Genomic DNA, 20,933 nt, shown 5'->3' with positions numbered 1-20,933 from the left:
GATTTTGTACGGTATGGAATATTCCTGTGGTTAATTTGGGTCAACTGCTCTCCTGGGATCTTGCCCACTCCTAGCCCCTTGATGGGGGGATTCTGGGCAGACAGTGCTGATGCTGTGCCAGCTTTGCTCTGCAGGAGTCAAACACTGCTGTGTAACCAACACCTTTCCAGCTATCAATGCCCAGCATCGCACTGTTAGGGCTGCCATGGGAAAATGAACTCAATCCCAGACAGACCAATAAAAATGCTTTTCTTCCTTCTTACTCCAGAGTTCCTGGATTAGTCAGATTCTCCTTTTTTATAACACTTCTGCAAACATGTGACTAAAGGGGAAGTCAACACCCTGCAGACACAGATGAGTTTAGGCAGTCAGAGTGGCCAACAAGCAGAGTGCTTGACTGCTCCCCTCCCAGCCAGGCTGGCTTTAAGTTGGCTTGGATGAACCAGAACTTTGTACCTGTGTTTGCCCTGGTGAGTATTTTTTGTTTAATTTTTTTAAGAATAGTGGGTGGGTTTTTGGCAACAAAATGAGGATCCTAGCTGGCCTCAGGTAAGTTCTTGCTTTCCTCATAAAGAACAATTCATTCCACCTTTATCAATAGGTAAAAGCTCCTAAACAAACATCACCAGTCGGAAGGGGAATACTCAAACCTGCTAAATTTTTCTATAGCAACTTCAGTTTTTGAAAATGTGCACATTACTGTAGAAGCTTTTTCATACTTCTGGTTGGTCCTACATGGCTCAGTCTTGTGCTGCGTAGATATATCCAAGTCATGTCTGGAAACACCACATCAAGTACAGAAAACAGGCTGATCATATTAATGGATTCTTCCAACCAGACAATCAGTCCTCCTGAAAAGCAGGATAAAGAAGCCAGGGAAGCCTGGCTACCTCGTTCAGGACTGTTGCAGTTTCTCTGTGTGGTCCTGTACTGCTCTGCATAAATACCCCTTGAACTTACAAGCTTCATTTATTTGCTGAAATTAATGCAACAGCATGCAGTTACTATGGTGATGTGGGCTCCCTGACTATCTTAGGCTAAATCCATACCCACGTGTGAGCTGGTTCTTGCAGTGCCTGAAGAGTGCTGGCTCTAGAGCACAACCAGACTGGAAGCCAACGTGTAGGAAAGGCTGGGTGATCAGGGAATGTGGATATCACTGACACAGAGACATTGGCTCTGCAGTAGCTATGGACTTTGTTTGGGTGTCTCCACGTCCCTGCGTGCTCCATGTATGGAGGGGACAAGCACAGATGACCTTTAATCTTTATGAAGAAAACAATGACATAATTCGTATCTCCCAGCCTTGTTGCTCATGTACTGTGCATGATGCTTTCATTTTGCCAGGCTCCTGCCTTTAGAGATAGGAGATAAGGACAATTCTGCCTTATTCTCTTGACTGCAAAAGGCAAGACTTTCAAAGTAGGTGGAATTCATGCAGTGACAAGGTCCTCAGGGTCTCTGAAATACCTTGAATGCTGTGACATCTTTTGTTTCCAGGGCTTCAGGGCATTTCACAGATGCACAGTTCTGTCACTGGTCTTCTGCATAAAGAGCTCCATTGGTAAGTACTAGAAGCAAGTAGGGAACTTCCAAGAGCTTTAACAATTTTTCTGTGGCTGGGAAAAGGGTGCATTTAATCAAAGCTGTGGTTTGCTGTGAATTACCCACTCAGCTGTTGATGGTGACTGGCTTTACTCTGCAGCTTGTTTGTGTTCCCTGGAGCCTTGGATACTTCTATGCTGCCATGAGGATTTTATCTTGTTCAACCTTTTCTTCAGGAATAAATCTGTGTCCAGTAGTGTCTCAGTCAGCAGGCTTGTCTGCCGGGTGCAGCTCCCCATGACACACAAAGTTGTGCTGTAACATATTCTGGAAAAGAACAAAGTTGCTCAGATGTGCTATAACAAAGATGGTTTCCCTGCTAGGGTGGCACAGAAATGTTTGCTCTGTTGAGAGATTAAAGAACATCTGCAGAGTTTTCCGCTGACAGGAATGTGTCACTTCACAGTTGGCTGTTTGCAGAAGTACCCTGTCATTACCCAAGCACCCTGCCTGCAGCTGTGTGGTGCCCAGGGGAGGAAAGAGAAGTGGGCTCCTTGCACAGTCTTCCTGGCAGATGACTTACCTGCTGCTTGGAGCACTGATCGGTGTCAGAACAATAGGGACTGCCAGGCTGGAAACATATTTATGGGTAGATTTTGCATTGTCTCTAGATGCAGAAATTTTGGTAAAATTAGGGGGGGGAAAAGAAAAGGGGAAAAAAAAAGAAGACTCAGGGATAAAGGGAATTTATTTGCCTAAGAAGTTGGGAATCAAAGCTCCCATTTTCTTAAGTAACTTTAAAAACCACAACTGAGATCCATGGATGTATTTGAGCTCTTTGTCTATGGAAAGTTGTATCTTTGGATGTTCTTTCTGTTCCCGCTGAGTCTGAAGCTCTTCAGGTGGTCTCCAACACCTGATGCAGAGAAAGGAGGGGGCTGTGAGCTGCAGAGAGTTCTTCTTGGAGACCTGTGATGACAAAATGCTCATCCATGGGTATTGTGAAAAAGGAGTGTCTCAAGCTGTTTTGATGCCTTGAGAGGTTACCTAGAACAGAGGCTAGACACTGTTAAAGGAATAAAGTAGGTATTTATTAAAAAGGCTTTCAAAAGATACACCTTGGGCAGCAAGAGCTCAGCCAAGGCTACACCCAAGATGGACAATTGGTCATGAGTTTTCACACTTTTATGTTTTGGTCATTTACATACTGGGTTAATTATCCAATTACAGCTTCAGGTTATGAGGTACACCCTCCCAAATTTCTCTCCTCAATTCTCTGTTGTTTGTACTTTTTGGGCCTGAAGCTGCAGTGGTGTTCTTGGTTCTTGGGCTGGAAAAGGATTGTTTTGTCTAGCAAAACTGTGAAAAGAACTTGCTAAGACTTTATATGAAGTTCAGAGTTCTATACTAATGCACTACAGAATCTGGAAAATATGAAAGCTAAAACTTAAGGCATCAGTTTCAAAGGTCTTTCCTGGAGATGGGAGAACCATGAGAAAGTGGAAACACTGCAAAAAGAGAGGTTTCAACATATCAAGTTCTCTAGCAACATCAAGGCAACAACTTTAGAATAAATTTGCAGATTGTTTTAACCAGTCTACAGCAGCACAGCTATTTTGCAACAACAAGCCCAATGGGACAGGCACTGATGCATCTGAGCTTTCAGCTCTGTCCCACCTCTGCATTTTGAAGAGAACTGTCTCCCATGAAACTTCCCTCTGCAGAAGAGGGACAGCTGCTTAACGTGCCATGCTCCCTCACACAGGCTTTCCTCTTAGCCTTCCTTGTTTTGTTTTTCTTGCAAGGAAAGAATTATTTTAATGCCATTTAAGCTGAAGGAATCTGGCTGCTGTTAGTGTGCACTGTAATTCTGCTGCCCTTCTGGCACAGCACAGCCCTTCCCAGGCCATGGCAGCCAAAGGAAAAGGAGAGGGGAATGAGATCTGGGCTACACTGAGGTGATTATTTTAAAAAGCTCATTGAACAGACCATTTGGCAGTACAGATGTCACCTGCCATTAAAATGGGAAAGGAATTTGCTCTTTTCTCTAGAACACAGCAGTGGGGTTTGCCTCATTGAAATGTAATCCAGATAACTGCCTCATTCAGGATGTACTTCCAGTCTGCAGATTTTGCAGTCAAACAGCTCTGTTTGACTCCTTAGGTAAACAAAGACAATAAAATGTTCCCCAAAATAAATAGGAAGCAGACTTGACCTCAAAGATAAAAGACATCCTGTGTAATCATGCAACGCCTCTCCCCTTATCTCTGTATGTCCACATTGTCTCCTTGTGATGTGCACAATCACTGGCCCACACCACCAACACAGTGAGTTGGGTAGGTGTGTTTTTTGTCTCACTGGCCAGTTCAACTCACCCCACTTCATAGCCATGACAGTCAGAAATTCAATGGAAATGCTCTTTTTTGAAGGTGTAGGAACTAGACTACAGCTAGCAAGAAAAGTAATTAAAACCCAGATGCAGCAGTTGTAAGGCTTTTCAAGAGTGTGATGCTGGAGAAACTAAGGGCAGAGGATCCCTGAGTCAGTGAAGGCTTAGATGCTAGCAGGCATTATGTAGGCCAAAAGAGGGTAAATAGTGGCTGTAAGGCCAGCAGGAGCCTTTGTGGTCATCTCTGCTGAGCTCCTGCATGAGGTACAGCAGCGTTTCCTCAGCGCTTCCCACGTCAAGCACACGGCTCCTGCCTGAGCATGAGTCCCTTTAGGAGGGCACAGAGCCAGCCTAAACTCTGTCTTGGGTAAAGATATCAAGGGATGGATAACCCCACTGCCTTCAAGAAGGAGATGGTAGAGGAGGAGCTTGGATTTGGCCTGGAAATCCTCTCGTCCCACTGCTCTCATGTCCTAGCTAGGACTAACACCCTGTAGGCCCAAAAATTGGCCTGGCTGCTGCCTCAGAGGGCACATATTAGGCCTGGAGCTTGTTCAGAAGTTAAGCTGTTAGTTGATGTCTCTCAATCGAGAGAAAAGGCTTCACACACAGCCCTAAGGAGTCAATCCTCTTGGAGGAGCAGGTTCCAGAGGTGTTCCATCCCTCAGCACTGCTGAGGGGCAGCAGCTCATGGCCCCCTCTCATGGCTGCAAGGAGCTGAGTGTTTGTGTGGGTCACTGCCAGCATCAAAGGTGGGACAAAACCTCCTTGGTGTTCACTTTGACCTTCTGGTGAAGCTCTATTTTCCTTTTTCTGAGAAGTTTCCAAGTCTCACCGGGGTGAGACAGTGTTAAAACCAGCCTTCAAAGACACTTAAGCACTGAGTGAAATATGAATCAGGACCCACCTCTATCCCAAAGGCAGGTTTAGCTGGCAGCACACCTCCCCTGTTTGTGCTGCTTATTCACTGGCCTTGTTGTGATGAACTTTCACCTTACAAATATATTTAGATTCACTTTTCAGACACTGTCTCTCATTGGATACAGTGAACCTGGAGCTGTACATAGGAAGTGTAAGGCAAGTTGTAACTCAAAAATACCTCACATCTGCATAAGGAATCATGCAAAAAGGTTGGTTAAAGGTGAATTCAAGAGCTCCAAGGCAAAATCTGTTTGGGCTGCAGATGTGTGATGTACTTAGAACCCTGTGCTTTGTCTGGTTTCTGCTTCTTGACTTCTAACTGAGCATCTGAAGCCTCTCCTTAGATCTTCAATATGCTGAGATCTGCAGGCATAGAACCCTGCCTGTTCCATGGGAACTCCCTGCAGGGCTACCAGTCAGCCCACATGGCTCCCAAATGCACTCAAGAAATCCTCATTGATTTTGACATTAATGCAAAATTCAAACCAGGAGAATCATTCCCAAATCTCCAAATCAATGTTAAAATAGCATTCAATATTGTAATACATTTTGGAATGTTTTGGGTTGCATTCTGGTTTCTGAACCTTCAGGGTGCATTCAGTACATGTTCCTAGCAAAATTAGAAATAGTGTATATATAAATTAAAATACAATTACAATACATTTACATTATATTTAAATATTACTATATAAACATTTAAGTAGATAAATGTTAATATAATTCATCAAAGATAGAAATATTATTTAGAAATATTATTTTTCTAAATCCTAAGATATTGCCTTGCATATTTTTTCCCTGTGATAGTGTTAACTTTCTTTATAGCAGCTCATATGGTGCTGCTGTGTTTTGGATTTGTTCTGAAAGCCAATGTTTTCATTACTGCTGAGGAGAGCTTTCATAGAGTCCAGGGCTTTTCTGCTCCCCACCCCACCAGTGAGGAGGCTGTAGGGGAACAAGGAGCTGGGAGGGGACACAGCAGGGACAGCTGACACAAACTGACCCAAGGGATATTGGAGACCATTTGGGGTCACACTCAGTGTATAACCTGGAGCAGAAGAAGGAAGAAGTACATTCAGAGTGATGGTGTTTGTCTACCCAGGTAGGCAGATGGATCCCAGCTTTCCTGGGGATGGCTGAACACCTGCCTGCCTGAAGTGGGGAATGAATTCCTTTGCTTGGGCATGAAGTTTTCGCTTTACCTGTTAAACTGTTTTTAACTCAACCCACGAATCTTCTCACTTTTACCCTTCCCCTTCTCTCCCCTATCCCACATGAGGGGATGAGCTGACTATCAGGGTTAAACCAAAACACCCTCAAAAAAGCTATTTCCAGAAATGGGGGATTTCAGTGAAACAGCAACACTTCTGTTCACTGTTTGCTCAAATAGTGGCAGTGATTTCTCTCCCCTTCAAATTTTCTTAGGGATGAAGCCTTAGCACAGATCAGTTCTAGAACTGCCACACAAATATTGCTTGTTACATCCATAATTTGAATGCTGGGTATTCATAAATGACAATTCAGCTTTCTAAAACTGAGCACTAAAAAGTAAAAGCTATTTCCAAAAGTCCATGAATAACTTGCTTATGCAATAACATCCACAAATCCAGTGTCAGAGTTAAACTTTGAATTCCACAGACTTTAACTTGCAGAAACACACTCAGCCTCTGAGTATGCTACCTTGGGAGATGAAGATCCATCTGAAAAAGTCTATAAATTTGAAAAATAACTCTCATAAAAACTAATGTGATTTATGTAAGCACATTAAGAGTAAAATACCCTGAACAGTTGGTTTAAGTGCTTAGACTTCTTTAACTTAATATTTCCATATGGTTGCATTGTAATTTTAGAATTTTTTTTGTTGCTTCATACCCTTCTTTGTTAAATTTGAAAAACAAATCAAGGTACTGGCACAAAGAAATTAAGCAACAAAGATGCCTCCAAAAAGTGCTTGATTGTTCCCACATGAAGCAATGATTCTTTCTACAAATTCCCCTATCCTCAAGGAAACATCATTCCAATTGTCACAGGGTTTGTATGATTTTCTGTGAACAGACAATCATCAACATTTTCTGATATAAAAAGCAGGAAAAAGTGAAGAAATTAACAAATTACATCTATTTTTTTAAAGCAGGATTCCATGAGCTAAGTAAAGATTAGTTTCAAAATGCCAGACATGGTTTGAATTCTTAGTGAATTGTTTCATGTTTTTAACACTTTCACATTTATCCCACAAGATTTTCACTTTTGCCTAGACTTTACTACCCCTGCAATGATCCACCACTAAAAATACTCAGTTTATCTGGAGCTCTCAAACTGGCTTCTGTGCTGTTTTTTAACTACAGCTTCCAAAGATCTTGAAAATTATTATTTAAACCAGCACAACACATTGTGTCAACCTTCTCAAACCAATACAAGCCCACATTATATTGATTTAACTGATGTTGATTCCTACCAACTAAAAGTAAATTGATACAAATCACTTTTAGAGCGATGTGGAGCTGCAGGGGAGTGGTGTGATCTCACCTGCACATCTAGGCTCACTGACTGCAATAGTGTACAGCAAAATTCAAAAAGAAATGTCTTTTTTGAGGGGAATTTCTCTGCTGCAATTCATTCGTCCTGTCCCAGTAGAACATGATAAGAACAAGTGATAAGACAAAGTAATAAATGTCACCATGAATTTGCTTTCATTATCTGTATCAGACCAGTTCATGCGTAAAGAGGAGGTAGATGTTCAGATGACAGAACAAGTGTTGGCTGAAACTCGGCTCTAGGATGGCCTGAACATCTGTGGGGACACAGAGCTAAGTAAAAATGGCAACACTTGTCCAAAAGTGCTGTTCATTTTCCTGGAAGTATCTTCAATCAGAGCTAGTAAGTGAATGGGGGGAAGAACACAGGGATGGAGAGAGAACGGGCAAAACAGAGGGAGGAGGGAGACAGATGGGGATAGGACTCACCTGAACTGCTCTTGCAGCTTTTGGTGGAAGACCTCCATAAGGAACAGCAGGATTCTCTTGGGAAAACTCCTTATTTCTCCCAGCCAGAAAGGCTGGAAGTTCCCCCTCAGCCCTACATGCCACCCATGCAAGTAGGAAACATATAAATATATCAATCGTATTTATCAGGTGAGAACATTCCAACCAGCCTTTCTTAACACAGAGATAAGATGCTGGGCAAGGATAAAGAATTTTCATTACACTTTTTTCCTTCAGACCTAATAAGCCACAATGGATTAATGGTCACCATCCCAACACTTTGTATGAATTAAAGGGAACCTGCTGAGATACACAAATGTTTTGGCATTTGTTGCAGAGAGTGTGTAATTCTTAGCATGTCTTATTCAAGTGACAGAGGAAAGAAAAGCTATCAAGAATGAATTTGTTGTTTTCTGCTTTATAACTTGACAGATGTAAGAATTTATTTAACAATAAAACACCTGGCAGTTGTCTGGCAGGGCTAGTGGCTGAGCCTGGTACAAGTAGATATAGCTGAATGGCTAATGGCTAAACCAAGCTGGATGGAAGGAGCTGAAACATGTGATGCAGCAATGCTTTTTAGTATCAGAAAAAGGGGAAATAGTTACAGAACAAAAATATTAAGATCAATAGTTACATAATCTGCTCTTTTTCCAGGGGACCACAATTACTAAGGCATTTTCTCATCTGAGCCACATGCAACTCATTTAAAGAGTACAATCAATCACAAGCACAGATTGTGGACTGCATAAGTATTGAAATACAGCTCTATGTCCCTAACCAGATTTTCAGTGAGCTGCCCCTGTGTACACCCCCAGCACTTGAGAGTGAGTCCTCTCATACATAGGCAATGACACCATGCATCTGCTGGAGATCTGCAAAGCCTTATCAGTGTGATGTGCAGAGGAGGATGCCAAGGAAATGATTCAAACCTGGGAAAATGCCTTAGTCCAAAAGTCAGACTCATCTTGCCTAAATACAGAAGTCTGTAACGCAGGCTGTGATATGAGAGGTAGCCAGCACAGGGTTCCTTGACTATTGCTAGAGAAATAGGAATGCTGTGAGGGACATTTATCCAGTCTGGTTTAAAGATTCACTCTGGGATGAGATGAACTCCACTGTGAAAGGGCTCACTGAGCTGACTCCAAGGGGATGGTGACTAGTGCTGTACAGCCATCTGTTGGGTAGAAGTGCACATCTGGCCACAGAGATCCATGTGAGAGACCAAAAAAGTTCCATCTACTTAATTCGTCAGAAGCAGGTTGCAATGCTAACATATCAAGGAGACCTTCATGTAAAGACAGTTTTGTTTCCAATGGGCATTGTTAACATCAGACAGAAACAGGAATTAACAGGTGTAGGCTGAAGCCAGATACATGCAAGGAAAATACAAAGTGAAGGGCTTAGTACAATGAATGAAAGAAGAAACTGCTCAACAGTAGAAGAGGTGGCTTCTTGATCTCTGGGAGCCTCCAATGTCTTTATAAAACATCAGTGCTCCAGTTCCACTTAATATGGATTAAACAAATAAACCTATTAAACTGAATAAAACTGTGTTGCTCCATAAATCAGAACAGATCAGATTACTTCAGAACGTCTGGCTGGTCCCTGTCTCAAATTTGTTTTAAAACCTGCATACTTTTCTATATCTAACAGTCTTCTCCTCTGTTTTGCAGGGGAAATAAATAAACACATAGAAATACAGTAGGCTCTTTCATCTTTAGAAGAGAGATAATATTTTTCAAAAATAACTGCATTCTACACAGTCACGGCAGTGAGCACAAGGATTTCATCTGCAAAGGCAGGAGCAATTTTGCAAGCCAAACAGAGTAAGTCACCTGAGCTGCTGCCCCCAGAATCAATGGTTCTTCAGTCTTGTACTTACCCCAAGTGACAAATGTAGGTTAGAGGGGTTGGGTCTGTTCAGCCCCCTCCAGGTGGTACTGGCGTCCATAACCACCTGGTTTCTGAGATAACAAGAAATATTTGCCCTGAGCTCTGCATTGCTGGCTCAGTTTATATCTTAGAGAATTCAGTAGAACATGTTCAATTGCCTCATGTGAGCTCCTCTGACTCCTTTGTGAAGCAAAGTTAGAGCATCACAGGGGCAGCTGGGAGGTGATGCATGCACTGGGCTATGTCCTCATGTCTTTACGCGTTGTTTCTTGCTTTGCACATTCTCCGTGCTGTAAAACAAGAAACAGTTTTGCAGAAACAGGAAGCTACTGTTCTTTATGTAAGGAAGTGTGGGTCTAATGTATTAAGGCAGGTTATTTTCTCAAACAGGAAACCATATAATATATTTTTCAGGAATGCATCAAGCCCCATATGCAAACTTCAGAGAATTTGTTCATCCTTGCATCTTTTTGACTTTTGATATCATGGTTACCAACATTATTTTAATTTACAGCCTGAATACCTTCACCTGCACATGATACTCTGTTCTTCTTCATCTGCTATACATCCTCCCTTCCCTGACATTTACTTCCCTATCAATCAACAGCAACAGGATCCCACCACAGCTTTCCTTTTACAAGGTTGAGCAAATCTCATTCGCCCATTTCAGGGCTTCATCATGCCAGCAGCTTAAAATCATCATGTACATCACAATCTTTCCCCTCCTACACTGGAAACAAGTAAAGAGCTCTTATCCCAAGGCAGATTGTGTTGTAATTTCTAAGAGTGAGGTTCACTCAGTTACCTTGCCCAAAAGGACATCTTGACATCTCCCTCAAATTAACTGCTTTCCAGCAGTTAATCTCTCAGTCCAGGTTACTCCTTCTACACAAATCTAGGAGAGTTTCCAATATGAATGATTCCATGGTTCTGTTCTGGGCTTTATTTGGATGCCTTCTCTTCCTGAGCAGTGGATGCACCTATCTTGGGTGACATTGCAGCCCGCCTTGTGTAGGTGTGCTGTGCAGCACTTGCTCATGGAGGTGTGCTGTGCAGAACTTTGAACTATACTGGACGTGAACCTTGCTCCAGGGGTCTCTTTCTGCACCCTGGCTGCAGGCACAGCCTTGTACATCAATTGGGCTGCTGCAGCAGTGAAGGTGAGCAGTTCAGCATTAGGAGAAAGCCAGTGGGGGGTAGGGGTCCAATCCGATGGGGTCGTAGGAGATTGGGAAATGTTCCCATGTATCCTTAGGAAGCTATTTTGAATCCACTTTCGCTAAAAGCACCAAAGGTTCTGTCTGCTCCTTCATAGAACCATAGTTTGGATTGGGCTGGAAGATCATATTATTCCAACCCACCTGACATGATCAGGGAAACCTCTCTCTAGTTTAGGTTGCTCAGATTCCCACTCAGCTTGGACTTGAACACTTCCAGGGACAGGGCATCCACAACTTCTCTGGACAACCTATTCCAGTGCCTCACCACCCTCACAGGAAAAAAAAAATATTTACAGTACACAGTCTAGATCTACTTTGTCTCATTTCAAAGCCATTTCCCCTTGTTCTATCACTACATGACTTTAGAAAAAGTCCCTCTCCAGCTCTTTTGTAGCTCCTTGAAGTCCCCAAAGGGGCTGTTTCATTGACTTTTCTTATTTGGGCTGAACAACCCCAACTCTCTCAGCCTGTTTTCATAGGAATGGTACTCCAATTCTCTGATCATCCTCAAGGCCTTATCTGGAATTCCAGTAGGTCCACATCCTTTTCACATTGGGGACCCCAGAACTGGATGCAGTACCCCAGGTGGGATCTCACCAGAGCAGAGCAGAGCAGAGCAGAGCAGAGCAGAGGGACAGAATCCACTCCCTCACCTGCTGCCCACGGGGCTTTGGATGCAGCCCAGGACACGTCTGGTTCCTGGGCTGCATCCCGGCACATTGCTGGGTCATGTTCAACTTCCCATCCATGAGTACCCCAAGTCCTTCTCCTCAAGGCTGCTTTAGTTCTGTTCATCCTGCAGTCTGTGTTTGTGCTTGGGATACACCATGCTTAGCACACACGGACTCTGCACGACCAGTCTGGTTCTACCCTTTGCCCCCAAGAAAACAGCCAGTTATCTGGCTATCTTTTTTCCTGCTTTACTTAAGTCCAGGTAAACACAATATATTATATTAATCTTTTCCTGAGAATAATTTCTTGTCTCAATAAATGCACAAGGTAATCTTTTTTATTGTCTCTCTGATAAATACAGATTTGCCTTTTATCCTACTTTGTATTTATTTCCAGATGATAATTTTTTTTCCTTCTAGATTTACTTTAAGAAATCACACTGTATTAAGCTTAGATTAATTGCTCCCTGGTTTTCTAAATCTTTTTTTATTTCCTATTTCTTAGATGTAGGCTATACTCTGAATCCAGCACCCATCTGGTTTCCACTAAGACCATTTTCAAGTCTTTGAAATCTTTTGTCCAGATCTCATATGTAATCATTAAATTCCTTAGTTTACGCAACTTCAGTCTTCTGCCATCAGGAAAGTGTACTCCAAAGTGACCTGTGATGACAAGATTTTCTCTAAACATTGATTTGTTAATATCACATCTAAAACAGCATTGCAGGTGACTTAGTGCTGCTTTAGTGAGGCATTCTGCTAGCTTTTGCACACACAAATAATGTGACACAGATATTTTCTAGGCAACCTCTGGGGTATTGATTTCTAAACATCTTTACGTTTTTTTTTCTTTAGAAGCGTTTCAGCTGGTCTGTCCTGCACTGAGCTCCAAGCTGTGGGTTAACAGCAGAATTTCAGAATTATCCCTGCAAAACACTCACCATCCCTCCTTGGAGGGATTCTGCTCATACCATTTATCCCTTCCCAGCCTATCTCAGTAGCTGGAATGGACTGAAAAGTTATTTTAACCTATATATCTAGCAAAAACATACAAACTTTTTTATCCTACCTGTGTTATCATATTGCTTTTCTACCATTCAAAATAAATGCCTACCCATACCAAATTAAGCTGTGTGAGTAACATCTGCCAGGTGTGCTTCAGTGTTTTATTCACAATTTTCTCTGGGAATGAAGTCCACCTGCAATTACTATTTTGTGTTATTTGTGTTTAAGTGAATACAGAATGTACAGCCCCTGGTATGTGTGTGATGTCCTTTGAGGAAAAGAATTTGAAAACTGCATGGTGGCACAGCTCGTGTGCTTCTGTGACATTCAGGAGACATGAAACTGTTAGCTGGTGATGATCGGACAAGCACATAAGCCTGACTTTTAAAAGGTTCTTCTGTGTTACTATATTTATTTTGTTGGATCCACAGAAAAATGCGTTCTTGTCAAAATGTGTCTTTAACAGGCTTTGCTTGCCTTTCTTCTTGTGGGCTGGAAATTCAAACAGAAGCCTAATAAACACTTCAACCTAATCAACAACATGTTATTTTCTGGGTCTAATTTCACCTTCTGGTTTATTCCTGACTGTCCTGGGGACAAGTGAAATGAAATAAAATTACATTATGCTAATAACTTCCCAATCACTTAATGCACATATTTTCAAGTCTGTGCTTGGGAATAGATGGTACTCAAGGCATTGTGAGATCCAGATGGCCAAAGGTAAATTAGGTTTATTTTACTTCTGTGATGTTCTGTAGGTGACATCTGAACTGCAAAGAAGGGTCATTTATATTGGAGATATTGAATGTGCTACGTGTTCAATCTGTGAAACACAAAGTACACATGGCTGCCTCTCTTTGCCATGTAGCTGCTTACCTTTATCCTCGTTTTAGGTGCTTATGACATGTCTTCCTTCTGCAGTAAAATATTTATGGCCAACTGGTTTTGTATTACTTTAATCTTCCTGTATCCTGACAGAGGTAGAATCATAGAATCATTAAGGTTGGAAAAGACCTCTGGGATCATCAAGTCCAGCCTTTGACTCTGCCCACTAGGCCATAAGTGCCATATTATCTTGTTTCTTGAAGACTTTCAAAGATGGTGATTCCACCCCTACCTGTGTTATGTTTTTTTCTATTTTCATATCCTATCAGTGCCTTTTAAAAATTTTTTATAAGTGTTTATTATTCCTCTCAGGCTTTGTACTGTCCTTATAGCAAAACTTGCATTTATCCAAGAGTACAAAAGTGAAGAAGTATTTCATAGCACAGAGAGGTTTTTATGTGTTTGTGGGAGCTCCAGATTTGCTGAATATTTCTGCAAATCTGGCTTTTGGTGTTTACTGTGTGTTTTTACATGCTGCAATACTGAAAGGTTTCTCTGACTTTCACAGACATTTATTGAGAGCAGATTGTACCAAATCACAACCTTTACCCATAGCCAATGTTCCTGTATACAGCACTAATGAGTCCTAGCAGGTAAAAACACATCTCTGTGTGATAGTTTGGCTTCACAAGAAATCTTTCTCTGATGTCACAGCTGTCTCTGATGTGGGCCTGCACCCTGGTCCTGCAAAGCAGAGGCTGACACCACTGACTGTGTGTCAGTACCACTGAGCTCTTGCAACTCCTCACCATTTAAATTCCAAGAGCAAGCAGGGATGTTGTTTATTGTTTCTCTTCTCTTTGCTCCTAATGCACCTCAGTGCCAGAGCCTGGCTGTGTGAAGCGTGGAGGCTGAGGATGGCATCTAAAAGCCTGCTTTAAACCAGCACTCTTACCACTTGCTTTTAGAAGACTCTGGAACAAGGAAGACTCTGTGATATCTGTCAGAAGTGTGGGGTGTGGTTTCCAAAAAAAAAAAAAAAAATGAGAAGACCAAGCCAGACATGATAAAGCTGTGTGTCACTATGGCAAAGTCTACAGCCACCAAACAGCCTTATCAAGTCTGTTAGCACGGTGTATCAAGTGTTACTATTGCAAGTTATACAAAATAAGAGCAGTGACTCTTACACATTTGAACACAGAACATGATGAACCTCTTCAGTGGAGGTTAGGTAGGTATACATATATCACCTGTCATATGCACATAGACCATCTGTCTCTTCTGCCAGTCAGAACAAATAAATTGTGCACAGTCTGTCTGTGGTCAATCTTCTTACATTCGTATCTATAAAGTTCAGAAGTATTTAATCTCTTTCATGTCAAGTCATACTGATCAATAGGTGTGTTCTGTATGGTGTAAAATAAACACAAATCAGTAGCTAATCTAAATATATAGATTACCAGTAAATCCCTTTTAAAGGGAACCACCTGTGTGGAGCTTGGCCCTGACCTGCGGGCATAACCAGCAAGGTCAGTAATCATCCCTGCTCTGTTCACTGGGACAGGAACTATACAGTGGCATTTTGGCCAGTGCAAAGAACAGTCCCATTCTATGGAATGAGTGGGAGAAGCTGGGGATGGGGGCACACTCCTGGATCCTCTCCTCTTTCCTCCCACTGGGAGCACAGAGCAGTGGTAGCACTTAGAACATCTTTTAGAGCAAGCCAACCATTTTTGAACGACAATTTATTTACACAGGCAAGGAGAAATAGCTTCTTGGCAACTGTGTACATGCCAAATGCTGATTTTCTATTTTAACTTCTAGACACAATGGCAATTGGCTTGTTTGAAAGATGATGGATTATGAACTGAAGGGAGAGCTAATGAGGGGGGAGCACACATGAGCCCAAATCTTCCCTTCCCCAGTTCACTGCCTCATTTACAGCTTCGTGAAACACTTGAAATTTGGTTTGGGCCCAAGAAGATTTTGAAATAACCAAACCAATTTATTTTTAGCTACAAATATGGAGTAACTTTAAAATAAAAATTAAAATCTGGACAATCCAGGAAAACAAGGAAGAGTGTGAGAACCAGTCAACAAGGTTGAAACCCAGGCTGCCTTTGAGCATCTGCAGGGTAGATGTCTCCTCCCTTTCTTGTTGCAAGCAGTCAGAAAGGGGCAAGAAATGAAATCCATAAAAGGTTGTTATTCACCAGCAATTAGCTTTGCCTATTAAAACTGTCAGAATTATTCAGATGGCATTCCTAGCACAATATTTAGGGACTTAACAGGAGATTGGCAAAAAAATACTCCAGCCACCCTTCAAAAAACAACCCAAAGACAACATGTTTCATGGTTCCTTCTCCAGCACCACATAGGTCCATCCCTTTTGGAGCCTTAGAGCAAACAAATCACAGCTCCTCTACCTCTGCCTTGGGATGAGGCTTCTTAAAATGTCAGATCCATAGTTCTCCCCACATGGGGTTTAGCAGTGTGTGTAAGAGGAAAAAAGTTCTGCAATTGCTTCATTCCTCCTCTTTTCTGATCAGTGCTGGTGATAATGGTTTCCTTGTTATGGCTTGCAGACTCCAGCATGCTGCTGTGTTGAAGCATAGGAGGGCTCAAATCTAACTCTTAAATAAAAAAGGTTTTGGTTCCAGCACAGCATGTTTGTAAAATATCTACTGACAAGTCAAAAAGTGTTCCACATGGCCTGTAAAACATATGTTAAAAATTATGCATCATAGACCAGCTTTAAATTATTCATTTTTAATTCCTTCAGCCTTGAAGGGCCTTTAAACATTGACTACTGAGAAACAATCCTGCCACTGAGGGAACAGCTATAAAATAAAAAAAACTGGCTACTTAAAAATATAGAGAAAAATGCTTTACCTAGGCACAGTTTCTGAATTTTAAAATATGAATAAAGGTCTAGCTCCCTACTTGGTAAAAGCTGATACAGCTCCTTTGAAGTCTGCATAACTATCCCCCATCAGCAGTGAAAGCCCTGGCCCAGACTTTAGAATAGATATAGTTTCTCTACTTAAGATGACAAGCAAGATTTGCATGGTTAGTTGAAAATATTCCATATTCACTGAGCTGTTGAGGAAATACTGTCTGTGAAACAAATCCTGGATTCTTTCCCAAAACCATCTAAATGACACTTGCTAGTGAAATGCTACAGCATGAGAGGATCAGATCCAGCACGCTGGGTTGGACCCTGCTGTAATTTTGATGGCATTATCAGAGAGCACTTGTTATTTCCATGCTCCTTGAGGTGCATCAGGGAAGTTGAGAGCATCTGAGGGAATTAAGTGAGTGTAACAGTGATATAAAAAGGAGAAATAGGCTCCACAGTTGCTGTTTCAGGTGGATTTGGTCTTGTTCTCTGCTCTTGGCTCAGCCAGGTGCTGGCAGAGACCTGCGGATCTTCTCCATGCTCTGCACCACATTACACCCCTGTCACTGTGTCATGCCTCCCTGAGGCATCTCTGGGGCAAACACACTCCTCTTCTGCCTTGCTTTACAGAAAGGAGCCTTTCTGAGCAAACCCAGCCACTGCAGAGCTCTCTTCCATATCTTCTCCTTGCAATTGTGACCAAGGTTGGTGTGGCTGGAGGGGTGCACCATATCCTATCTCTTGTGTGCTCCAGAGAAATGGTGCAGAGATGGGACTGAAAACACAGAAAAAAATATCTCTCACTCTCTTTCTTCAGTCACAGAATCATTGAATAGTTTGGGTTGGAAGGGAACTCAAAGATCATCTCATCTCAATCCCCCTGCCATGGTCAGGGACACCTTCCACTATCCCAGGTTGCTCAAAGCCCCATCCAGCCCAGCCTTGAACAATGCCAGGGATGGGGCATGCACAGCTTCTCTGGGCAACCCGTGCCAGTGTCAGCTTGATTAACTATTAATAATTAGGACATTGTTGGCTGCTGGGTTATGCTTTCCTTGATCCAACCTAGTAAAACTTTGTATGTCGTATGATGATAAATCAGCTGTTTTACTAGATTCATTGCTGGTTGTTTTTTTTAACTCATGGACAGACCAGCTGTGGTACAACAGGTAGTGAAATGCAGACTGCTCAGACTCTTCTTTCTCATCAGTTTCTCACTCCCTCCCTCCCTTCAGAAATGCTCGGCAGAAATCCCCAAACCTGATGCACAACCCTATTACTGGTGAGCTGTTCCCCAGAGATTCTTTTTCGTAAACAGTCCCAGTCACTCACTATTGTGAAGCAAATGAAGCACCAAATTCAACCAATTTGCCTGAAAGTAGGAGAGTGTCAAGGCAAAAAGGTAACAGTGACACTAGCAGACGATCAAATTGGAGCTCCTCATCCCACCTCCAGCAGTGTCAAGCAGCTCCTGGGAAAAAGCACTGAACAGCTATTTAATAGACTGTTTCCACCACACAGTAATTCCTTGTATTGATACATTCCTCATAAAAGAAGACTAATGTACGGCTTTTTTTTTTTTTTTAATGCTCATTACTGTAGATTAAATCCCTTCCAAATTCTGTTTATGAAGGATATAACACTATGCTGCTCTTCAGGATCCAGAGGCAGGATTTAGTGATGGGGTGAGTCCCTTGAAGGTCTTGTTTGGGCTTATGCTCCCTAAGTAGAGAGCTCAGGCTGTCACAGGTGCTCTGACCTGCATGCAAATGTCTGCACAGCGCTGTACATGATGTGACACCAGTGTAAATCCACACTCAAGCTTTTACTAACATAACTCTATGGAAACAAGCTCAGTGGTGATTGATGAATTACAGCTCCTACATAACATGTTACAGTTTCCACTGGAAGTACCTGGCTCTGGATTTAAGAACCCAACAATGTGGGCAGTTTCATTAACTAAATTAATCACCTGTAAACTCATCTGCTTCACAAAGGGAGTTGTGCACCAGCTGTCCAGCATTATAGAACATGTTTTTCAGAGCTCAGGAATGCATTCTCCCCTCTGATATGTGCTGTACATGTTCACTGTGCATATTCGCCTGCCTACAGAAGGGTGGAGGAGAGAAGATCAGAGATCATTTGCTTCTTTGGAGGTGCTACAATCCCCCCACTTCTAGTCATGACCCCAGTCTTTACACATCTCATGGCTCCAGTCTTTACACATCGACACTAAAAAAGCCAGCATTATGTTGTTAAATAGTTTTAGCAGGCACTTTATCATTTCAGTGTATCTGCCTGGGGAATTATTTAATGATGCTGCTTTCTTTTTTAATTCTATGTTTTTTTATGGTCACCTTAAAAATGTCCGATGCTGGACAGAAATTAGAGGGCTGAAGTACCTCTCCTGTAAAAACAGGCTAAGGGTGGGGATTGTTCAGCCCAGAGAAGTCACAGGGGAGACCTTATAGCACCTTTCGGTATCTACAGGGGCTGCAAGAAAGCTGGAAATGTTTGTTTGTTTGTTTTCCCAAGGGAATGTAGTGATAGGACAAGGGGGAATGGCTTTAAAATGAAAGACAGTAGGTTAAATTAGATATTTGGAAGACATTCTTTCCTGTGAGGGTGATGAGACACGGGACCAGGTTGCCCAGACCAGTTGCAGATGACCCATCCGTCAAAGCGTTCAAGCCCAGGCTGGATGGAGCTCTGAGCAACCTTTTCTAATACAAGGTGTCCTGTCCATAGCAGGGGGGTCGAAACCAGATTATCTTTAAGGTCCCTTCCAACCTAAACCATTCTATTACTCTGTGAATATCGACTATTTTTATTAGCGATGCCACATAGATTTTCTGCCCTGAGAAGCGCCGAATTTCTTTCCACTTTCCCTGCCGCGATCACCTTTGCGATCCACGCAGCCCAATTTCAGACACAGCAGTCTGGCGAACACAGACATTCCTGGGAGGTGACTCTCTAGGGAGGACCCGACGAGAGCCGGATTTCATCCCGAGGGCGCTCGGGGCGAGTCCGGGTTCGCATCGCACCTTTACTCTGCACAGCGGCCGGGGAGGGGCGACAGGAGCGGGATGGGGGTGAGATGGGGGCAGTGATGGGGGTGAGATGGGGGCAGTGATGGGGGTGAGATGGGGGCAGTGATGGGGGTGAGATGGGGGCGGTGATGGGGGGTGGTGTTTGGGGAGTGCGATGGGGTTGATGGGGGGGTGAGACGGGGGTGATGATGAGGGGAGGGGATGAGGGGGTGGTGGTGGGGGGTCCGCTCCTCCCGGCCCGGCCCCGAGGAGGAGCCGGCGGGGCCCCGCGCCGTCCACGTGGCCGAGGGCGCGCTATATGAGCGGGCAGGAAGCGCCGGGGAGGGAGCGAGGGGAGGGACGGGGCGCCCGGAGCGGCTCGGCGGGTAGGGCCGGCACACAGACGGACAGACACACAGACAGCCAGACACGCAGACAGCGCGGCGGCAGCCACAGCAGCGTCCGTCCGTCCGTCCCCCCGGCCATGGGGCTCGGCCGCCCGCCGGCCCGCGGCACCTCACCGTGAGTACCGCGGGACGCCGTCCCTGCCTCCCTGCCTTCCTCCCCGCTTACCTGCGAATCCCCCGCTCCCCGCTGCTGCAGAAGGCGCGGTGGGAGCCTCCCAGCCTCCTCACTCGGCTGTTGAGTTGTTGGGGTTTTTGAAAAATTATTTCTGTGATTTAGAAGCAGGGGCGGCCGCGGCGCTGCTCGCAGCATCCCCCGGCGCTCCGGAGCGGGGAGGCTTCTCCCCATCCAGCCGGGATTTCCCCACTGGAGGGAGGCAGAGGGGAGGCGGCGGGTGCCGGGGTGGGCTCCGGAGGAAGGGGCCACCTTCGGGCGATGCTCGGGGGGCGACAGCGCTGGGGAACCCTCCAGCTGCCCCAGGGACCGGTCCTGCCCGGCGCAGACCTGCACCCTGGCTGGTTCGTGTTATTGCTGTCTCCCCCGGGAAGGCTGTGTGCCGAAGGAGTAAAGCCGGGGTTACTCCGTTAGAGGGCAAAAAGCAGAATAGCTGTCTTAGGTATCCGCTCGCACATTCCTCCTTGCAGAATTAATTTCTAGAGGAGCATAAATAACTACTCCTCGAGGTCAGCCGTTTGTTTTTATTGTACTTGGTATATTTATCCTAGTAGCAAACATCTGTCCCAGGTCCTTAGTGTGATTGTGTGTAGCCTTGGCACAAATGAAAACAAGCCAGTTAAAAAAAAAAAAAAAAGCCTGGATGCATATTTACTCATTTGAAGCACACAAGATTTTTCAACTCTTTGTGATGTTTGGGCTTGTATGTATCTAATATACTGAAATAACTGTTTCATGCAATTGTAAGTCAGAATTATATATTTGTCTGCTGGGCACATATGTTGAAGGAAAAACCTCCCTAATTATGGATCTTTCAGAGAGATTGGAAGGGTGACAAAGCCCTTGTAATCTTTTGGGTCAATTTTCATAAGCTCCAAAAGCTCTCTTTGAAAAGGAAATTAAATTTCAGTGTACAAAAGGGACAGGAGATTCAAGGATATAAAAAAAGAGTCTCTTATTCTACTTTGATCTTGTC

At 43.5% G+C, this 20,933-nt stretch overlaps 1 protein-coding gene and 1 long non-coding RNA gene across 5 annotated transcripts in view; one reads left to right on the top strand and one right to left on the bottom strand.

Moving 5' to 3' along the window:
- Nucleotides 1-1,178: 1,178 nt before the first annotated feature.
- LOC135285513 (uncharacterized) lies at nt 1,179-20,352 on the bottom strand. 2 transcript variants are annotated; one of them, XR_010350340.1, is made up of 3 exons: nt 19,952-20,352; nt 9,719-10,019; nt 1,179-2,514 (listed from the first exon to the last, which is right to left on the bottom strand). It is a non-coding gene; the product is annotated as an uncharacterized LOC135285513 (long non-coding RNA). The 2 variants fall into 2 exon arrangements; XR_010350341.1 differs by lacking the exon at nt 9,719-10,019 and having other exon boundaries at nt 1,179-1,872.
- Nucleotides 1,546-20,933, top strand: part of ST3GAL1 (ST3 beta-galactoside alpha-2,3-sialyltransferase 1) — a 92,766-nt gene continuing 73,378 nt past the window's right edge. For 2 of the 3 annotated variants that reach the window (XM_064397799.1, XM_064397765.1), the window contains exon 1: nt 19,723-19,900. The gene's annotated coding sequence lies outside the window, so the exon portion shown is untranslated. Of the gene's footprint in view, nt 1,565-19,722; nt 19,901-20,933 lie in introns of those variants that run through there. The other variant, XM_064397782.1, reaches the window with a different exon arrangement.

The sequence above is a fragment of the Passer domesticus genome, chromosome 1, assembly GCF_036417665.1.
Source record: "Passer domesticus isolate bPasDom1 chromosome 1, bPasDom1.hap1, whole genome shotgun sequence".
Classification (NCBI taxonomy): domain Eukaryota; kingdom Metazoa; phylum Chordata; class Aves; order Passeriformes; family Passeridae; genus Passer; species Passer domesticus.
The sequence above is the reverse complement of the archived record's forward strand: the minus strand, read 5'-3'. Positions and strand labels throughout refer to the sequence as shown.